This window comes from Callithrix jacchus, chromosome 2 (assembly GCF_049354715.1).
Source record: "Callithrix jacchus isolate 240 chromosome 2, calJac240_pri, whole genome shotgun sequence".
NCBI classification, from domain to species: Eukaryota; Metazoa; Chordata; class Mammalia; order Primates; family Cebidae; genus Callithrix; species Callithrix jacchus.
The window spans coordinates 117,780,170-117,793,567 of record NC_133503.1 but is presented as its reverse complement, the minus strand read 5'-3'; the positions used below and the strand labels follow the sequence as shown (position 1 = coordinate 117,793,567).

General features: G+C 34.8%; 1 long non-coding RNA gene across 1 annotated transcript in view; it reads left to right on the top strand.

The window, feature by feature from the left end:
* Nucleotides 1–3,478: 3,478 nt before the first annotated feature.
* Nucleotides 3,479–13,398, top strand: part of LOC144581579 (uncharacterized) — a 51,021-nt gene continuing 41,101 nt past the window's right edge. The window contains exon 1 of the long non-coding RNA XR_013532580.1: nt 3,479–3,784. This is a non-coding gene — a long non-coding RNA (uncharacterized LOC144581579). The remainder of the gene's footprint in view (nt 3,785–13,398) is intronic.

The window sequence follows — 13,398 nt, the reverse complement described above, 5'->3', positions numbered from 1 at the left end:
AGAGGTCCTGGCAACCTGAGATCACTCAGAATCAAAGGCAATATGCGAATATCAAAGTGGCAAGTATAAAGGGATAAGGCAAGAACTGGAGCGTGGAAGCTGGTGCGTCCCCTAGTTCCAGCCTTAGCCAGTGTAGACTGAGGATAGCAACACTCTTAGGGGAAAAGTGAGAACTAGAGTGACTGTGTATCAGAGACAGGAGATGGAAAAGGAAACTGCAAAACTGATCAGAAACTCGGATTTTTAACATACTGTGTCTCCTTGGTGAGAATTTTCTTTGTAAAGGCTAGGGGGTAATTCGAAAAACCCAGGAAGGTTAACTCTGAGTTAGCCTGGGGTAAAGACAAGAGACATGACATAAAACGTTTCTCTGAAGTCTGTCATTGTGTTTTTACCTGCCCTCATCCACACAGGCTTAAACACATAGGCACTCAGACAGGGCAATAATTCATTGTCTCTGCAAAACAGTATAGTTAAAATATTTGTTCCCGTTTATTCAGAGCAGGACTTCATGGGGAAAAGATTAAGAAGAAAGATTCTTGTTAAAAGCAGCTTTCACCTCCGACCTACACTCAAATATCCCACTCAGTATACTAAAGACATTTCTGGGAAAATCTGACGAGCAGTTCAGTTATTTGACCAGTTCATCCTCACTCCGAGTGGCCTTTCAAAGTATTTCACTCAAAAGGGTATATTATGTTCCCTGAAATTTTTCTGATAAATATAATTCTTCCATCTTGTTAATTTTCTAATAACGTCCTAGAATCCCCTAAAGACAGCAGTCCTGGGCACTGCCCAGCTGGTTAACTTCTCCATATGACTTGGCCAGTCTCATAGCAGTGCTTCCCGGAGTTACTGATGTTAGTACCATTGAACACACACACGTTCTTCCCTGCTTATCTACATGACAGGAAACAAAAAGTGCATCTCAAAGCACAAGATCTTGGCTCGGGTGGACTCTCACTAAACACTGTTCAGTTGAAATGAGTAGAAGTGGTAGGTCTAAAGCACAACGAACTATTTAGAGGCCAAGATGCAGAAGATATATATCCAAAATCTTCCTGAGCTTCAGTCATCTGAGTGTGATAAGTCAAATGAAGTTTGAGAACACTTCTTTGTTCCACTGAGTCTTCAGGAAATATTTTAAAAATTTTTCCCATGAAATATGCTAACACTGTAACTTATTTAATAAATAGAACTTTGTGGACTTCACAACTCTGCCACTTTATTAACATGTTTTGCATGTAAATTTCTAATTGGTTTCTCTATACTTACTTTTAAAATGAATTCATTCTTCTGTGTTAACATTTTATATAAAATCATGGTCTAGACTTGTACATGTACTGCTAAAATTAAATCATCAATAATCACTATCTAAAATGAATTACATTCTAAAAGCTCTGGCTAATGATTTATCTCTTCTTCATGGAACCGATCTCTATCAGATTGATTTATGTAGCAGCCAATCATGTTTCAGTAAACTGCAGCATGCACATGCATCTTTAAATGATGATAAGCTGTGACTGTCCATTTATTTGTACAACACTAGCAACAACACAAAAAAGAAAGAAAAGAAGGAAAAAGAAAGTCCCCACCTCTTATAAAAGCATCACAGGATGACCAAATCCTCTAAGAAATAATAATGGCCAATTCTATGTCAAATTTCAGAATTACTGATATAGTGTCATGAATATGCAAAAACATTCACAAAAATGGCGAACATTAAAATGGTGACATTTGATACAGAGAATTATTTGCCTTTGCATGTTTACATTATTGGCTTTGATAGCACGGTACCTTTTCGCACATTTACATTATTTGCTTTGATAGTCAATGCTTTTGTTAGTTGTTGAAGTGATTGACAACCTCATGCTGTTCTATTTAATTGCCTTTTCTGCAGTGCAAGGTTCTGTGTTTAGAAGATGCTGTTTCATAAATAAATCCAAAGTGTGTGTGTGTGTATGTGTGTGAATGTGTGTGTATGTGTAACTACAGAGGTTTCATTTCTCAAGCTAATTCTGTAACTATTCAGCAACAGCTGTCGCCATATTTATCTGAATTTACACTGGAGTTCATTCTCATCTTTCATGTATTTTGCCATTTCCATATTTAAGGAAACTCATGGATGTCCTTAAGTGAATGAATGCCTTTTTATGCAGCTCTTCATGTTTTAGGGAAGAGTAGAGATATTGAACATACAATGTTTTAGCAAAACGTGTAGAAGGTTTAAACCTTCAAGACCTAAACAATTATTTCCCACAACACTATTCCGAAGATTTAAAACCTCTCACAATTTTGCCTTCTGCCTAAATTTACTTTCTATCTTTTGCATTTGTTCTCTAAATTGGTAAAGTGCAAGTAGCATTTTTTTCTAGTTAACAAATATAATACCAAAACACTACTGCTAAAGGACTTGTCACATGATGATTTTAAAACTCTCTCATTGAGAGTTTGGTCAATATTATTGAGTTAGACAATATATATAATTCAATATTAAGATATTTAACAAATTTTTATTATTTAACCTAAAAATTAATAACCTTCAAATAATTCTTAAAAGTAAGTTATTATTATGACATCTTATTATACTTGTCTTCAAGACATATTTCAAGATGGTTATTACACTTTTCTTGAAAATGTGGTCAATTCTTGATTATTTGTTATAGAAGCTAGATGATTTTTAACACATTGGATAACAAATTACGTAGGATTCTACAACTCAACATGCATGGAATAAATACTGTGGTAACTTGTTTCTCATCCTTTGTTGTGAGCATAAGCTAAAAAAACAATGAATTTAGTGGTAGAGAGCAATTAATCTCAGACTAATTCTTCTAACTAGTCTGAGAAATAAAAGTTGGATCACTTTTGATTATACAATTGTTAAATGAAGCAGAGTGATTTTTTTTTAAATGCTGATGTATAAATCCCAACAGTGCCATTCAGTCATTGTTTAATTGTGTAAATCACTTAACCATTTTTTGTTTGTTTTGAGATAGTCACCCTCTGTCACCCAGGCTGGAGTGCAATGGCATGATGTCAGCTCACTGCAACCTCTGCCTCCTGGGTTCAAGCAAGTCTCTTACGCCTCAGCCTCTGGAATAGCTGGGACTACAAGCATGCACCTCCACGGGTGGCTAATTTTGGTATTTTTATTAGGGATGGGGTTTCACCATGTTGGCTCGGCTGGTCTTGAAATCCTGACCTCACCCAATCTGCCCATCTTGGCCTCTCAAAGTGCTAGGATTACAGGTGTGAGCCGCTGCACTCAGCCAACTATTCTGAGTTCATTTTTTTCACCCATAATACAAAAACAAACACCAAGTACTTTATAAGAAACAAACAACTCTGGATTATGTGGAAGGAGGGGAGCCAGGAGAATAAATGCCCAGCCTTCACTCTCTACTTTCTGTATTCACCTCACATTGGACAAACCCAATCCCAGTTTGGAAGGCAGGAACCCATGGATACAGTTCCCAGGGAGTCTCCAGAGCAAAGAGCAGGATGCAGAATGCTGAAGAGCAGATTCTGAGACACAAATGGAAAATGCTAGAATAGACTTAAAAAAAAAAGGAGTAAGGCCATAAGATAAAAATCCCAGGAAGAATCTTATTTTGATAATAGTCAGAGAAAAAGTATAGAAGAGGTAACACATAGGTGGATCATTGAAAAATAGAGCTAACGATGCAAAGAGACAGGCAGAGAAAATTCTAAGCTGAAAGAAGAGGATTGGCAATGGCCCTATGTGATTTGAAGGAAGACTCACTTGACTTCACAGGTAAAGGTAAGAAATATAGACTAATTGGGTATGCAATGAGTTTTAAGCAGAAGAGTGCTATTTAGAAGGATCCTTCTGGAAGATGTGTAAAGAATGAATTGAACAAGAAAAATGAGGAGAAAATAAAGAAAATAAAAAAAAGAAAAGAACAATTTTTTAAAAATCCAAACATGTTATCGAATAGATGTCACAAGACAAAACCAAATGATTAAACACCAAATGAATCAGACAGACCACAAAGCTTATAAGTGTTCAGAGACAGAATAGCGCCTTTCGACTTGAGTTGGTAATAAAGGTTTTATGAAAGCTGGGCTTTAAGCTGAACTTTAAAGGCTGACGTAGAATGGTGACAAGTGAAGAAAAAGGGAGAGCTAATTCCAGAATAAGAAGAAATGGAAGTTGGAAATATTTGAAAAAAAATGAAAGAAGCTTTTTTTTTTTTTTTTTTTTTTTTTTTTCTGAAAAGGAGTAAAGGGAAGGCCCAGGAAGGGAGGGAGAAAAACATCTGCTGACCATTAGTGACTTAATTTGCTGCTCTTCTCTGATAAAGTTATAATTCATAACCAATATATTAGTCTGTTCTTAACAATTATACAAAGACATACCTGAAACTGAATCTAAAAAGAAAAGAAGTTTAATTGGCTCACAGTTCCACATGGCTGGTGAGGCCTCAAGAAAGTTACAATCATAGTGGAAGGGGAAGCAGTTACGTCTTACATGGTGGCAGGTAAGAGACAGAGAGAGAGAACATACAGGAAAAACTACCACTTATAAAACCATCAGACCTCATGAGAATTCACTTACTATCATGAGAACAGCAGGGGGGAACCTCCCCCATAATCCAATTACTTCTGTCTATTGACATGTGGGGATTACAATTTGAGATGGGATTTGGTGCAACACAGAGCCAAACTATATCAACCAGGTAGGTATTTCAATGAGTTTCTCAAGATTTTCAGGTATTTGGTACACTAGGGAGATACTTCAGGATTTGCCCCCTCAAATTACATCTCATAATGAAAGTATCAACTGCTGATCCAACTTGTGGAAGTCTGGTTCTGACTAATAATTCTCCAAAGATCAGAAATACCTGAATTAAAATGTGATTGCGACAAGGCTTGCCAAGCCAGTGATAACAGCATTGCTTGTGCTATCTGCTGTTTTAGAGTGTTCATATCACTGTTTCCTTGGTGAAGATAATTGAGAAAAAAATGCATATTTATTTGTTCTCACTAGTATTTTAAACTAAGAAATCTGATACTATTAATAATGGAAAATGAGTTGCCGTTTACTGGCCTACAAAACACTAGAGAAAGTAGAGGTGGCATTTATATAAATTTGAAGAAATATAGTTTTAGTATCAAAAGAGAAATATTAAACAATATTTCTGAGACATTAAAGCCTCAACTTCATTGTTATACTGTGCATGTATATTTTATATTGAATTTTTTTAGGCTTTTTTCTATAAAATGGCATAGAATTTTCAAAACTGGGATATTTTTCTTCTGGAATGCATTTATTTCTCTCCTGAAGTTTAATGTAAGTAATGTAATTAGCAATATACTTAATTCCATAAATAATTTTTTAAAACTATTATATTCAATATCAACATTAAACAATCAAAATGAATAGTACATATCACGTGTGAATTGAAGACCCAGAGAATTTAAGACATTTGCTCAAGTTTACGTAACAAGTGAAGGACACAACTGTAAAACAATTGGAAAAAATTATTTTATCATATCCCTTGTTTGCAATACTTTGAACCTCCCTCTGAGGGCATCAGAGTCATTAATAAACTCACAGTAATCTCAATTCCCTTATAAGGAAGGTGAAAAATTGTACATATGTTAGTATTTCACAATAAGACTAGTAATGACCAAGTGAAATTCAGATAAAGATAGAGTAAACTAGGACTTTTACCAAGACTCACGTTACAAAGTGGCTTCACTTACTACAATCAAAGCACTTCTTATAGTTCATAATGCTATTGTCTCTGTGATTGATTCATGCCTGTTTCAACAGACTGTAAGAAAATGAACAATTGAACATTAGTAATCCAAATTGATTCATCCTTGAAATGCTTTTGGATCTTTCTACACCAATCTGAAACCTGCACTTTTATCAAGGTTATGCTATATTTCCACTGGCTCCATGCATACTTCCTGATTATAGAACCCGTTCTTTATCTCCTTTTGTTTAGCACACTCCATCTTACTTTTGCAGATTTTCTTTTCCCTAATGAGTGCACTTTTCAGGGAAAAACCCAGGTTTCTGTCTTACGCCTAGGAAAATCAGGGGTTCCTGCATCTCTATCTTTTCCAAAACTTTCCTCTCACCTTGCTTTGCAGCTCTTCACTTGAGCTTGGCTAATTGAAGCCTCTTTACTGGGGCTTTAAATCTTGAGAGAAATAATACAAGAACAAGCACAGAAGAAAAGGCTTAAAGCAGTCATTTTAAAGAACCCCCGCAGAAGCATATATACAAATTCAATCAATATCTGTGAATTAATTTTGAATTCAAGGACTACATAAGAAAATTAAGTAATCGTCAAATGAGGAAACTATTCGTTGAGTTATACTTTCCTAATAAGATCTGAAAACATCAAAATGCAGACAATTCACTAACCACAATATCTTCTATAAAATGAAGTCTCATTCATGTTGAAATTCTGCAATTTTTTTGCTAAACACTAGAATGAAGACTTTTATCTCATTGTTAAAATCCATTAATAAGACCAATAGAAGAGAGGAATGTGAAATTAATAGGCAAAAGAAAGTGAAGTAATAAAATGAAGTCCATCATGGCCCATGACCTTTTCTGCAATATTTGAGTGCATGCCTTTGATAAGCAAATACCAAGATCACATTGCATTCATAACATACTAGGAATTTGCACAAGTAGAGGTTGATTTCATTTCTTAGGATTCAAAAATTCTAAATGATTCTCTCAGTGCTTGCAAACATCATAGTTGGTGGTATTTGAAAATTTCACTGTGTTGTCAATGATTTTTAAAAATAAAAAGTTATATCAAATGCAGAAAGCAGTTCATAGGGGCATAAATAAGCCATACAAGTAATGGTATTACTGCCTACTTATATAGAATTTTACTGTTTAAAAGCACTTTAATAATTGTGGTACAAATAATTTATATTATATAAAAGGAATTACTATGGAGGAATTAGATATATTTAAATACCACTAACACATACAATATAGAGAGACATAATATTTCATTTAAAAATTCAATCTATTAGAAATATATACATATATATATATACACACACACACATAGCAAATAATACATAAAAAACTTTTTCAATAACTTTGGCATAAGAACATATATCATTTTTCCCAGAATAAGTAAATGTTGGCTTTTCATACACAAAAGATAAGGATAATGTTGTAATATGATTTCTCACAGTAATGTTTAAAACATTTGTATTGTATAAATAATTCATGTAATTTTTTTTTGTTAATACCCATTTGTATAACTATGTATGAGGAACGTTAAGAAATGCCTCATCAGGAGGGGATGAAAGGCTGGCAAAACTTGAAAACTTATAGTCCTCTTTTCACATTAGAAACTGTAAAGTTTTTTCCTGTTTTGTCTCATTTCTCAGTTGGAACATACTCTCATGGAGGAAACATGAATAGATGAAAAACTTCTTTTCTTCTTTAGAAAAACATAAGCATAATCACTTTTGATTTATTTAAGTAGTTCAATAAACAATGAGTACTATTTTAAAACTACAGGCATTCCATGGAATCTCTCTAGAAGGAAATAACTTATATGGAATGTCATTTTATGAGTTGAGTTTATGAAAAGCTATAATCTTTCTGCAATACAGAGTGTAATATAAACTAACTCATCCATGTTTCTTTCAATCTTGGGTATATACAGGAGACCCAAATTATATTTCTTACCTAAGGTGATTTCTTTATTCTGTAAGGAACAAGGGAAAATTAAAATTGCAGGTATTTGCCAGGAGTTTGCTTAATTTATAAATGATCTGCTTAACTTTGGGTGCACCGGGACGTATTAGTTTTGTCCTAATAGGTTTTTCAGATCATCTTCTGGAATGAGAGCATTTTATACCAGATACAGAAAGAGTATTGGGGCAGGGACAGAAAGGACAAAGGACAACAGGCAGGAGGTTCCTTAAAGAAAGCTCTTTTCAAGAACTGAAAATATTTTATTGAGATCTTTGGGAGAACCAAACCCAGAAATAAGGAAATAAAATACTAAAGGAATAATAACATCCCCAAGATTTTCTAAAGTTAGGGAAGAGATCATGGGAAATGGTGGAGGGCTAGCCATATGGACACTTCCCTGTATTCCAGGGCCAAATGTCCTGAAAGTATGTTGAGGTGTCTTAAGGATGGGTAACTTCAATATGAATTCAGTTTGCTCTTAGTGTTTATTTCCAGATAGTCCTTAGCAGTAAAAGCCCAAAACAGAAGGTCCCTACACATTTATTTTGGGGTCATATAGGAGGAGAAAACCATATTTGTATCACATTATGAAGGTGCATGGGGAGGAACTCTAGAAGATCTAAATGTGTTGGGGATACTGGAGAAGAAATAAAAAACATGAGTGATCATTGTGACCTTAAGAATAATAAATAATAATTTATTTATAATAATTAAAGTAATTATTATAATAATTACTAAATTATTAAGAAATAATAAAGGGGAGGAAAGTAATAGGTTTGGAATGGAATATTACTTTATTAATAATACTTATTAATATTTGTTTTATTCTACCTCTCTAGGATCTCAGGTTTTATAATGATTAAGGATATACAGATAAAAAGTCATTTATAACTTCACACTATAATAATATTTTTCTTTTGTACTGCACATATTTGTATGTGGCACCTTATTTGATATTCATATTAGTGCAGTATGTTTTATGAATCAGAAAAATGAGGCTTACATCTACTACTCTATAGACCTATTAATTGGAGAAGCAAAGACTAGTCCCCGAGTTTCTAATTGTCCACTTTTCCTTGAATGGTATAAATGTGTTTGCTTTTACCTTTTTTCTTCATATCAGCATGAGTAGAGAAGAACAAAAATGATTCCAAAAGCAATGCTAAATCTAAAATCTTTATTTTTAATGTGTATTACAGTATAGATATTTAAACATGAAAAATTATAGACTGCCTTATTGAGATGGGGTTGTGTTTGGCCAGCCTAACAACTAAATCCTTTAAAAAGAGTGTATACATTTATTTTGGATTTCTTGAAATAGAGGATGCAAAATGTATGCAGGGCTTCACCCTGAAAATGTTGTGAAAACTCATAATTCTCTCTCTCCAGTGTCTCAGATACAGAACAGATATCAAGATACCTCTCTTGCTCTTCCTCTGTCCCTTTCACCTTCGTTTCTGCTGTCCTCTTTATTCCCCACTTCTAGACCATTGCTGCTCATATTCTACCCCTCCAAAAGCCCCACTTCACCTCTGTGTGACCTCCTCAGCCTCTCCTGTCTTCAGAAATTACAGTTGGATATTCTACTCTGACCTCCCTTAGCTTTGGAAGCAGCTTTCCAGAATTCTAGTGGGTAAAATTCCCCATCATCATCATATATTTAATACTAAAGCTTCTTTTTATTTTTTCTTCAGAATTCTCAAGTCATCCATTTTAAGAGTGTAGCATATCTTTCTTTCCAGAAACGGCTATTTGATTCGTAACTGTCAAATCAGGCCTTTCCTCTGGGATGTAAATGATTGATCCAGGATGGTTGATTGATTCAAGAGTAGTGAATCCAAGCTGGTAGAATCAGCTTCTCTTTCTCAGAAACTTGAAATTTATAATCTACAGACACAGACTGAGATTTTCCAGGGCTCAACATAACCAGAGATGCAATAAGAGTAGTCACAAACTCCTGCTTCTGAGCTCCCCAGAGCTTCCTTCCCTTCCAGGACCTTGGTTCAGCTCATTCTTGGCTACCAAGATTCTTAGTATTATTCCAGCAAATCCTCTAGCCAGAGTCAGTTCTTGCTACCATACAAAACTATTTTCCAGAATAATCTAGGTCAGTAGATGATTGATTAATCTAAAAATTATTAATTTCAAGTGGGAAACCTTGAAAGTGATGAACACTTGAAACTTTTTATGTTTATTTGAAATGTGAAATGTATACATAGTTTCAAATTAACTTTATGTATTCTAATTAAAATTTCCATAATCACAGTCAAAATACAATAATTGTGATTTACAGTTTAAATTTCTTCAAAGTGAAATGGGAATTGTAAGCTAATTATAAAGCAATGTGAGTAAGAACTCTTCCAAATTTTAAGGATTATTTTCAGATTTATAGTTGTCTTATCCACACCCGATTCCTGAGCATTTTTCAATGATTTGCCATTACCACATTTTCCCAAATATTTCTTTAATTTTAATACTCATGACTTTTTTTCACAATGTTAATTCATAAGGAAATAGATATTAAATTAAATCACATAATTATTAATTCTTAAGCATTCAGCTCACTGGTAGGAGAAATAGTGGGCCAGCAATTAGAGAAGAACAAACTAATTCTTCCATTTAGCATGTTGGTGGCATTAGTGCACCTTATAAGGGAAATAGAGGGCACCTACCAATCTAGAGATTTGGTTACATGGAGGCTGATTAAATGAGGATCCCCTGGACTTAACCAAAAGAGGGCTAGTTAATATAAGTAAGACATTCAATAACAGGTCAAGAAAAGAACTTTAAGTGAATTAAAATATTGCATATTTAGCCTTTTCTACAATTTCAAATAGGCTAATAGTTTGATACTAAAGAGATAGCCCTGCTCATTTGAAATAAATCAAAAGCTGGCATTTGGACTTAACACTTAGAATTATCTAAGCTGAACACATCTCTACTGACAGAACAATTACATTTGTCAACCACCAAAAAACAACATGCTTCATCCATTGAAAATATAGTAAATTCTCTGGAAAAACACATAGTCCTGAACTTTATAAACAATGAGGGCACTTTCCAACATTGATTAATTATCATGGCTCAAAATGGTTTTAATTAGTAAATGATCATTAGAAAAGAAAAAAACAAGATTTTTAATTAAAAATATATACAACTGAAGTCAATAATTAGTAGAGACTGTGGCTATCAGTGGCTTTGTGTTTCTGAGTTAAATTTAGTATGGCCCCTACTTTGATATCAAAATGCCACTAGAAGGTGAAGTGCAATTTTTGTTGACTCTGCTATAAGATATGACAAAGAGCATGGAAATAACACTTGAAAATTCCTCAAGTGACCTTCCATATTATTAGAGTGTGAGTTTCTAAAGTTCAATGACCATCAATACATATTGATTAATCTCCAGAAAGAGAAGAATCAATCCATAATTATAGATTGTTCATGAAGTTTACAAGGTGTTGCTCAAAAATCTAAAGGAAATATATGTTACCTGCATGCATCCGAGGAGCAGCATATATTTGGAGTACCAGTAGGCAATTCAGAGCTAATTAGATCCTTTAAAAGGATGCACTGATGCACAGGGTGCCAACCTCCTAACTCCTGGAAAATGGAATCACCCCAAACTTCTTGACTAGATCCAGCCTTGGAGTGAATAGCACTTCCAGAGTCACATACCAGTTCAGGATATCTTGTGTTCATTTTGTCAGTAACAACTGTCTATAACCTCATATGACAAGAAGGGGTCAGCAGTACTGAGTTCCTACTCTGCAAGCCAACTGGCATCAAAGCCAAGCCCATTGCCACCAAGGACTGCTGAACTAAGAGTGTGAAGAGGACTGACAGAGACAGATGTTAAAGAAACAGTAGGAAGGGGAGCTAAAGCTGTTGATCACAAGCGATCGGGATGCTGAGAGACACCACCAGAGGCAACAAGGAAAAGCTGTCATTTTCTGGGTAGCAACAGGAGTGCGTGCTGGCATGTAGCAATCAGAAATGGGGTGGCTCACACTATAGAAATAATGTCATACTGCCCAAGAGTGAACACACAGTAGGATTGCTAACAGCAAAAAGATTCCCCACCAGCAGCTCCTAGGCTAGGAAAGGACTATGTCTTTCATGCTGTGCCTGTGGAACTCTCTGCAGGACTCCATTGATCTTGTGGTCTGCACTCATACACATGGCTTGAAATTCCTTCAGCTCTGTTATCTGTAAATACAAGCCAAGATCGCTCCCTATCCCTGTGGTTAGGAAGGACGGTGACAATGACTGCACAGGCTTTGCAGGTAGGTGCAAGTTAGGGTGATAATTCAGCAGTGTTTTTTTTTACACATTCCCTGCCTTCACTTCATGAGATATTTGAAGGACTGAAGCATGAAACCTTATTTAGAATGTTTTGGGATGAAGGGTTAGGGTGGGTGTCTCAATATAATTAAGTCTATATATATGCAACATATATAATTAGTGGCTATCTCAAATGACACACTCACGAATTCACACCCTAATAGGTAAGATGTTTATCTTTGGATCCCAGTACTTTGTATTTTTTTTAATAAAATGTCTATTACCCTGCTTTGAAATATAGTAATTTGTTCATCTACTAATTGATTCATTCCGTGAACAGTTTTTGAACTTTTATCATGTGACAGTCACTTTAGTAGGTGTTACCTTGTTGGTGAACAAAACAGAAAAGATTCCTGCCTTCATGGAGTCACAGTTCAGAATGACAGACATTTCAAAAATTAACTAAATTGCTGTGAAAATTATAATTCTAATAAGTGTTACAAAGAAATGCCAGTTTCCTAGACTGCAGTCCTTGTCTAGACTGATTCATCTCGTCTGCGTATATCCAGTGACAATCAGGACTATGTCTGGCACAGAGCAGATGCCTAATAAACAATAGTTTCTTAAATTGAGCTAGTGAGTGTAAGAACAATTTCTTATAAGATTGTTAAAACAATTTTAAGAACATTTTGATTTGTGAAATTTCTGTAATACTGCCTTTCCCTCCCATCAATATATTTGCTTTTCATTTTTTCAGTAGTATTTGAAAGTTTAGAAAAATGAATATTTCTTAGGGATACAGACTATATTTAATGTGCTAGTTTTTCAAGTTTGAGCTATGCTTTTGGAAATCTAGGGCAAACATTTGGTATAGTTCACTGTAACACTGATCCTGATTCTGAGATACAATTCTTTGATACAGAGGCTGCAGTCCTATACTGCTTCTCTCATTTTAGGCGATGTGCTTATGAAATCTGCATTTCTTATTTAAAACCATCAAATATACTTTTAAACAGGGTACCAGAAGCCAGAGAGAAAACTGAAGCCACTTGGTGAAAAGTCCTGACATGGGATCTTAGGATTCCACTGGCCTGAAAGAATAAATGACACATCTGAAGGGCTCAGTAACGCTTAGGAAAGTAGTTTGAATACCCATTGTAAGCATCTATTACCATGTCTTCTTGAGGTTTGCCTCAATTGGTACTTCCAGTGCTGATAATGGGTTCTCTAAGTCAAAGGATTAATGTCTAGCACAGCAAGGGACCCTCAAACAAACTCTGCTCCAGCATTAAAGACTGTATTTGTTAGTTCTTATGTAGCTATGGCTGCAAAAAATGTGAATTATTGCCCTTGGACAAATTTAAAATTATCCATGATGGCAATTCCAGAAATTTGGAAAATAA